At 41.8% G+C, this 9396-nt stretch overlaps 1 pseudogene; it reads right to left on the reverse strand.

Moving 5' to 3' along the window:
• The window catches only part of LOC109301645, an 83075-nt pseudogene extending 76517 nt beyond the window's left edge, over positions 1-6558 (reverse strand).
• Between the last annotated feature and the right edge of the window lie 2838 nt (positions 6559-9396).

Raw genomic sequence — 9396 nt, forward strand, 5'->3', positions numbered from 1 at the left:
AGTGGGACACATTGTCCCACTGCTTCATATGCTGCTGCGGGGGGCTGGCTAGGGCACAGGGTGCCTCGATGAGGGGCTAACCAGTAGCCTGTGCCCCAGCCAGCTGGCGAGTGGCACGGGGAGATGGGGGAGCAGGCAGCCCAGGTCCCCTTTCTCCCTCATCTCTGCCTGCTGCGGAGCCCTTGTGCTGAGGAACCCCATGCCCCAGCCAGCTGCTCTCCACCAGCTTTGAGATGGAGAAGCAGGCAACCCATGGCTGGCTAGGGTGCAGTGTGCCTCAGCAAAGGGGCTCCACAGTAAAGCCCCTGCACTGAGGACATGGAGACAGGGGAGCAAACAGCCCAGGGCTGCCTGCTTCCATGCCTTGAGCCACAGTGCACCCCAGCCAGCCAGAAAGCAGTTGGTTGGGGCACAGGGTGCTTCAGTATGGCGGGGGCTCACAGTGCACAGAGATGGGGGAGTAAACAGCCCTGCTCTGTCCCAATGCATGAGACTTCGGTGTACTTTGAGCTGCTTTTTCCTTCAAGTTTGTTTTTTTTACTACCAGGAAATCCCAGTAGCACATTTTGCCCTGGCACTGCAAAGTAACAGCACTGTACTCAGTTTAACATGCAATGCATGCAGTTGTGGCACCACAAAGAGAGTTGTGGTGCCACAAACCGTATGTCCCTGTATGTCTGGATCCAGCCAATCAGTTCTTTTTGGTGACGTTTGAAATTTTAAAAAAGCCTAGTTCAATCTAGTTTAAGTCAGCAGCAAATACAGCACAGGAGGGCTAGAGACACAAATTACACATAAATTGGTATAAGTGATCGGAAACCTGCAAAGACTGAATTGATTCAGCCTTGGGCTTTTTGGCTGTCAGTACTTAGATATTTAAGTGTGATGCAGGTGTCCACAGAAAGACTTGCACTGAAAGAAGAGGCATAAATTAAAAACATACTTGTTTGATAGGAGTTTGGTGTAAATGAGAACCTAGTGCTCTTGCATGGATGTAAAGCCTGGTTTACATTTCCAATTCACAGAGGTTACAGGTTACAGTGTGCCATATGCTGAATACAAGCCAACAGTGTGTTCTTGTTGCAAACAAAAAGCAAAACATATCAGGTTGTATTATCACTTGTGCTGTATTACCAGGATTATCACTTGCAAATCAAAGGAAGTGATTCCTGTGCTCTGTTCAGCACCAGTGAGCCTTCACCTTGAGTACTGTGCCCAATTTTGGGTCCCATACTTCAAGATGTGGACAGATTATAAAGAGTCCAGCAGAAAGCAACAAAAAACAATTGGGCTGAATACAGACAGTCAAAAAGCCTGAGGCTGAATTGATTTAATCTTCACAGGTAAGTCTAAGATTTGTAGATTGAACCGATAAGCAAGTGAACAGACATTCAATTTTGATTCCAGAAATGCAGCCATATACATGCAATGGCCCAGGCCAAAAGCCACAGGGTGCTAGAGCAGGCCTCCCTACCCCACTAGAGCAGACAGCTTGGGCCAAGGCTAGCCCTCCCACTCTGTGAGCAGGGGGAGGGAGATTTGCAGGACAAGCACAAAGCATCCAGACAGAGTTGACTTGAATCTGGAGGGGATCTGGGACAGAAGCTCAATAAACCTATTTAACCTAAATCAGTTGAGTCTGGCAATACATCCATTAAGGCTTATTTTAAACTGGTTTCAGCCATTTTGAAAGCAGTTTATGTGAACTGAACTTCTGTTGTGTTACAGATTTGAACCAGTTTCCGATCACTTATACTGGTTTATGTGTAATTTCTGTCCCTAGCCTTCAAGATCGGGGAAAAATGTGCTGCGTGGCAAGGCTGAAAGGACATGGATTATTTAATCTGGAGAAAAGACTTAGAGGGCATGTCTACACGTGCTCCTAAGGTGCTGTTGTTACTGTGCTGTCATTTAGTACTTCCAAATTTAGTACTACCAAAAGGAAAACTAAATGACAGTGCATTAACAGCCCATACTGTGCTGTGCTGGTGGCGCGTGGTTATTTTTAGCTGCTACATCACCGTAGCAACATGCTATAATGAGGGAACATGTTGCTATGGTGATGTAGCCGCGTCATCGCAGTTTTTGCCCATGGTTTTGTAGCGCCATGTGTAGACACATCCAGAGAGGACTTAAAAATGGTCTCCAAATACCTAAAGGGTAATTACAAAGAGGATGGAGATGTGCTATTGTCTCTGACCACAGAGGATAGGATGACTAGTAGCAATGGTCTCAAGCTGCATAAGGGATATTTTAGCTACATACTAGGAAGAACTTTCTCATTATGAGGATGGTTAAGCATTGAAACATGCTCCCCAGAGAGGCTGTGAAATCTCAGAAATTTTTAAGAGAAGGTTAAACAGACACTTGACTTGGCTGGTTTAGTCTGGACTGATCCTTCCTTGAGCAGGGGGCTGGACTAGATGACCTCCAAGGTCCCTTCCAGTCCTACTTTCCTATGATTCTAAACTGATACAAATTTTAGTGCAGATGAAGTTCTGAGTCCAGCTACTGTTTTGTTATGGCAACCATGGAGGTCATGGAAACCATGAGACTCTTGTGATGCATCCTATCACTCAGAGGGGAGAATGCATAGGAACATGGAAGGTGTTGTTCAGGCAGGGATGCTGGCCCATAGGAAACAATGGGGGCATTAATTTTCTACAACAACTCAGCCACAGTAGGTCTCCTCAGCAGAAGATGCACTCAATCAAGTTCTGGTTTGGCTGTTCTAATCATGCAACAAGAACCTCTGCAACCTTTTATGGTTATTACTCTCTTATCTGTACCTCCACTGTGAGAATTACTGATTACTATGCCAAAAATCTTAGCCTTACCTCATACAATATGCTAGTAAAACGGGACATCCTTTTACCAATACACTTGCATCCACAGTAGAAGGAGGGTGGGAAGGGAGTGGTACTACCATATCTATACTGGACCGGTTAAAGTACCTCATTTTTCTAGTGCAAGGGAGACTGAAGATGTCTAATAAAGAGATTTCTGTTTACAAACCACCATCCTTTTTCCAAGTAATCTCTTGGAAAAAGGAAGGTTCATATGTATCAAGCTCTGCTACAATTTATATACCCTAAGCACCTTGTTTCTCACTCTCTGATCTAACCATGCTTCCAAAATAAGCAAATTTGCCTAGAATTCCATTATTTTTTCATTCTTGCCTTTCTGGTTTGCCCCTAACCACAACCACTATTCCTGAAATCCAAATAATTCAGCTTCCATCACTCGGCATGTTTTTAATCAAAGGGTTGACTGAGATGCTAGAGTGTGGGAACCTCATTAACAACTTCTCACCTTCAGAAAAGGTGTTACCCTTTTAATCATCACGTCGCTTAATGTCAACATATTGTGCTCTGCACGTAGATCTGGGGTGCGCCTTTCTGCAACGAGTTTTATTTTGGCGAGAACAAAAAAAAGTGTTGCTTGACTGAAAGGGTTTAGAAATCTGCAGGAGCGTATTTGTCAAAGAAGGGGCTGCCTATTGGAGATTAGAGCCTAATGAAATTTGTCTTTGTGTGTGTGTCTGTTTCTTTTTTGGTCTTTGTAAAAAGCCGGGCTTATTAAAATTCAGGGAGAACCCAACACAAAAGACACTTCTTAGGGTCCAAAGGCGTGCTTATTAATGCAGAGTTTTTGATTCAAATTGTACAGAGCATGTCAGTTTCAGAAGATTTTCCGTATTGTTTGAGGGAAAAGAAAGACTCACTGATCATTTTCTTTTCCAGTTTTAATCTCAGCAGCTGAAGCAAGCAGATGCTGCGATTCAGAATCACTCCTAAAAGGGGTCAGGCATTGGGGGGTGGGAAGAAGGCAAACATCATTGATAAAGGCCCATCTGCATGACAGATTTTACCATTTTGGGTCATTAAGTTATACCACAGTGGTGTCCTGATCATGTTCCTATCACAGCCTGTGGCAGTAGAACCTCAGCTCACAAGCAATCCAAGGGAACCACAGTTCAGAAACACAATTCAAGCAGGTTTTATTTTCATCTACGCTGCAAAGTGAAGCCCTGATCTAACCTAAAAGACAGTGATATGGGCCAGTAATTGAAAAAGGGCCTGCCATGAAGATTTTCTCACATAAACTGTGACAAACACGTACTGGTAGTGAGGGGCAAGAGGAATCTGGCAGAAGCCTGGGTGAGGGTTTAAAGGTGCATAATTTGTTCTCACTTAAAGAAAACTGTTCTACATGGAACTCCTGCACCTTTTGGCAAACAAGCTAGTAGCAAAGTTTTATCTTGCTGGAAGCATTTGCATTTTAACATCCTAAACAGTAAAACTCAGTCTGCAATCTGTATAACTTGAAGAGGGGATTCTGGAAAGTCTGAGGAGATCATGCATTTTGTTTTCTAATCTGACTGCAGTGATTCTCAATCTTTTCCATACCAGAACCCCTGTTTATTACACCACTGCCTTCCAGGGGCCCTCACTGGTACCATTCTCATTTAGTAAACATCAAATTCTGAGTGGTTATGACTTGCTAACAAGTGGCAGTGTCCAGAAGGAGAAGCTGTGATTTAGTGCAATCTGGTCCATGCCAGAGGTCCCCTAGTCACATGCAATTATGCTACAGTGGCTAAGTGATGTCAAGGCACAACCTGTTAATTTTGTAGTTCATAGGAGGCCTGAAGCTCTACTAGCAACTCTTGTTAGTAGGGTTCCATTGTGGTTTCCCTAACCAAAATAAAGGATTTAGGATGGGTTTTTTCCTGAGTACTGTGTGAGAGCTATGAGAACATGCAGAAGGGAATTGGTGAGGCTCTACTCACCAAGGCGCCCCTGGGGGTCACAAGAAATAATGGCCATAAGCTAGCAGAGAACAGATTTAGACTGGACATTAGGAGGGACTTCTTCACAGTTAGAGTGGCCAAGGTCTGGAATGGGCTCCCCAGGGAGGTGGTGCTCTCCCCTAGGGGTCTTCAAGAGGAGGTTAGATGGGCATCTGGCTGGGGTCATCTGAACCCAGCACTCTTACCTGTCTATGCAGGGGGTCGGACTCTATCTATTGAGGTCCCTTCCGACCCTAACATCTATAAATCGATGCTAAAGTCCTTATTTATTAAAAGCTTACAAATTCATTATGCAGTTCTGGCGGTTGTGACTGAAATAGGCCCAGGTAGAATGGGGTCATATAGAAGAACACCACTTCTTATTCTGAAACATGATACATTTCCCATCAGTGATGATTAGCCTAATGGTGTTAGAACCTTGTTTGTCCAGAACTAAACTCTTGCACAAACTGTGATATTCTGTTGCGAGGCCTATATAGATGAGGACTTGATTTAGTAAGGAGAACAATTGTTAGCATATTTCCTAAAAGGGTAGACCTTGGTCTACTCAGATTTGAAAAACTGACCTGATACCTGAGGCTAACATGACTCAGTTGCTACCACGAATGCAGCCCTTAGGCCTGATAATGCAACTGGTGCAATGGCATTTAAAAAACCAGTTTCTGATACCTTCTCTAGCACAGCAGCGATGTCCACATAACTGTTGTTGTTAAAAAAACATAAATGACCCCGCCTCAAAACAGAAAGCAAAACACCAACCTCACAAAAAACAAAACAAACAAACAAAAACAACACAATCCCACAGTTTTCAAAGATATTTGTGAGTGTACACAACTATTACAGAGCTTAATCTTATTTGAATTAACAGTTTGTGGGAAGCTCTGGGCAACTAACTAGAGAGTGTCCAGATCTGTACAAAAAAGATTAGTAAAGGATGGAATTCTATAACCTAGGATAACAACAAGCATTGAGAACTGGAAAACAGAAGCTGGGCAAACTGGCTATCGAGGCATGATTAGAGGACACCCTGAGCATGTCTACACGTGCTGCTATGGCAACACTGTTACTGCACCGTGATTTAGTACTTCCAAGAGGAATAACCACCGTGATTTAGGATTTCCAAAAGGAATAACCATGTGCTGTATGTATGGTACAGTACAGGCTGTTACTGTGCCATAATTTAGTACTTCCAAAAGAAAGTACTAAATCACAGCACAGTAACAGCCCATACTGCGCCATATGCACAGTGCATGGTTATTTATAGCAGCTACTTCACCATAGCAGCACACTACACCAGGAGAGCACATTGCTATGGCAACATAGCTGCTGGTCATGTGTAGACACCCATGGATGCTATGTCACCATAGCACACTACGATGGCAATGTGGCGTCACATGTAGATGTACCCCCTTTTTATCAAAATAAAAACTCTGTAGCAAACCAGTTGGAAGGAAAATAATTACAGTCTAACACAGCTTGCTCTTGGGAATAAAATACTAATTGTTGTAAAGAATTAATGAACCTGCATATGGGACACCGACTGTGCTTAGAATAAAATGTGTCACTGCACAGCTTTAAAGTTGGTTCTTATATTAGGGTAACATCCCTAATCATAAGAACCCTTAAATATGGCTCTAATTTTATTAAACTATTTACCTCTCGTAAGTACTTTCTTGAGCAAAGTTTTGGATAAAGATGTAGAGCACTGAGGTCTTGGAACCCTTAGCAAGTACAGGAACAACCATAATCGTTCTATAATTCTTCCATCATTTCTATTCCTACTTGCCTTCCTGTGGTAGAAGACAGCATAGCTGAGTACAGAGAGGAAAACAATGGAAAGAGGTTCTAGCTCTTATATAAATGTTGTATAAGTGACATATAAATGTTAGAGATTCTGGAACTCTGACATCATGTCCAAAACCAAAAACATCTCTTTCATTAGTCCTAGAAGGACAAAATGAAGCCTTTCTTCTAGTGGTAGAAGGCCCTCAAAAAAGCATTTGACAGCGTTGAGTGGCCTTACCCACATGACAATTCTAGCATATAAGCATTTCAGGGCAATGTATTTAACAGTTATTGACAACATACAATAATTCAGTGCCGGGATTACTCAGTATTATTATTATGAGCTACAGCAGTCCCAGTGAATTGCAAAGAACAAACATTCAGAAAAGTTACTAATTTAAAATTTAGAATATGGTAACTCACTAAGAGCAGATAATTTGATACTTGTATTTCCCAATCCCATTCCTTATTTCCCCAAACAAGCACCCCAGACCATTCAGACCATTCCCCATTCACTCTATACATTCTACAAAAATAACTTCAAAGTGTCTTGGAGGGTAAAAAGAAAGATGGGAAAAACAGAAATTTGGAACGGCTGAAGTGTTAATTGGGACAAAGAAATGAAGGCTTGCAAGACAGAAAAACTGAAGCAGGGAAAAAGGGATGAGAATCTTAGACAGGAAAGGAAAGCCAAGTATTTTTCTTTTTTCTGGCAAAAAAAAAATCAGTGCTTTTGCTTACGATACCTTATGAATTAAATGCAGCAACAACAAACTTGGTAACCTATCTTTGGAATTAGCAAGACTACCAACAACAACATTTGCCAATGTTCGCAGAAAGCTTTAGCTGTACTAAAATGGTTTAGTAAGTAGGGTTGTTTTCACTTTTGCTTGGATGAAAATGAAAGGATAATGAAAATAAAATTACAAAAAAAAGGGTGGGGGTAAGAGTTCAACCTTGAGAAGCAATAGCTTTTTCCCCCGCAGGCTGTGTGTAATTCTTGAGACACCAGACAGTCTATATTACTACATTATTTGTACTAGAGTAATACTCAGGCATCACACAAATTCCAGGGAAGACATGTTCCCTAAGAACTTATAATCTATTTGAAATTTTTTTTGGAGCAAAATGTTATTATTTAATATTTAATTTAGTAGTACAAAGAGGTCTGAGTGAAGATCAGACCCCCACCACACTAGGTGCAGTCACTATGCAAAGGCAACATAGGGCTCAGCTGCAGCCAGCTCCTCCCTCTTTGCAACAGGCATCTCTGCGACCAGGGAGCAGGCTGAGCTTCTGAAATGAAGGCAATTACTGAACAACACACCTGAAAACTGACTGCTATTCTCCCATACAGAGCAGATGCAGATTTTTTAACTGTTCCCCTCTTTTCCTAAGGGATGTTAAGTGATTCAAAGAACTGGCAATGAGGCAAGATCTGTGCTCCACTGACCCTTATGAGCATAAAGAAGGAAGCCCAGCCCAGGGTGGCTTTCCTATCACAGATGTAGCTGCTATAGCCAAGGGGCTTGACTTCACCTGCACCCCAGACAATAGGAGCAAAGATACTGGAGGTGATTTGAGTGTTCTGCTTACAGTGCAGGGATGAAAGATTTGCTTTGTTGACTGGGCTCGACAACTGACATGACAACTCTTAGAGCGGAATTGAGAAAAGGCAACAGAACAAATGTTATACAAAATTCTGCAAGATCACTTATTTCAAAACACTGGAAGTTCAGGAGCCAAATCTAAAAAAATAACTTGAAATGGTGAGATTCCTATGAATAATGCATGTAAGGTATACTTTTTAGATAACAAGCACTAGAAATTTGTTCTTACAAAATAAAAACTGAAGTTTTCACACGATAACTTGACTCTAGATGCTGGGGTCTTATGACAACATCAGCAATTACCTCATTTGTAATAAAATGATGAGAGCTGGCAGCAGCATGAATAATATAGGAGTTGATCGTGTATATCTAGGCTTCACCTCTGACAGTAGAAAGGCCAGGGGACAGGCAGTGAAACTGAAGAGCAACAACGAACAATGCATAAAAAGATATACATTATTTTGGAACCCATGATTAACCCACTGAACTCTTTGATACAAGATATCACTGGTGCTAAGAGTTTACCAGAATCAATTAAACACCCTCTAACGTTGATATGGACAATGAAGTCATTCAGAATTAAATATTAGTAAGGATTTTCTTCCCCAGGTCTGGGAGAGGTATCAACTTTCCTTCTTCCAAGCATCAGCAAATATTCAGCTATGATAAATTAGAAGAAAGTTACTGTATTTCATAAGGGCCCATTTGAGGGTAACTTACCTTTTCTTCTGAAGTAGCAGATGCTGGGCACAGATGGAGGCAGAATACTGGACTATATGGCCCAATGGTTTGATCCAGTCTGGCACTTCCTATATTCCTACCATGTTAAGTGTCACAGCAAAATGACAAAAACTTTATTGACTCTATAAACTTAAAAATACTACCAGATATTCTATAGTCCAGTAGATGGTGCTCTCTGTTTTAACTATCCACCTTCAGAAGAGAATACATATTGCTTCTGTTTAGAAATTTTGAAACAGGTGGGATTTCAGGGCATGCTACAGCATGGTCATTTTCACTCAGCAGTGTTTGCATCACTGCAGGTCTGTCTGCAGACTCAGGCAGACAGCACTGTATTTGCTTGCTTGGAGTTCAGTTAGAAGGATTATCTTTGCAACCATAAGGGCTAGAGATTGACTTTTAAAAAATAAAATAAAATAAAATTTAGATTCTATAGGTGTTACAATC

Source organism: Gavialis gangeticus, unplaced genomic scaffold (genome assembly GCF_001723915.1).
Source record: "Gavialis gangeticus isolate Ggan-Ray unplaced genomic scaffold, GavGan_comp1, whole genome shotgun sequence".
Lineage (NCBI taxonomy): Eukaryota > Metazoa > Chordata > Crocodylia > Gavialidae > Gavialis > Gavialis gangeticus.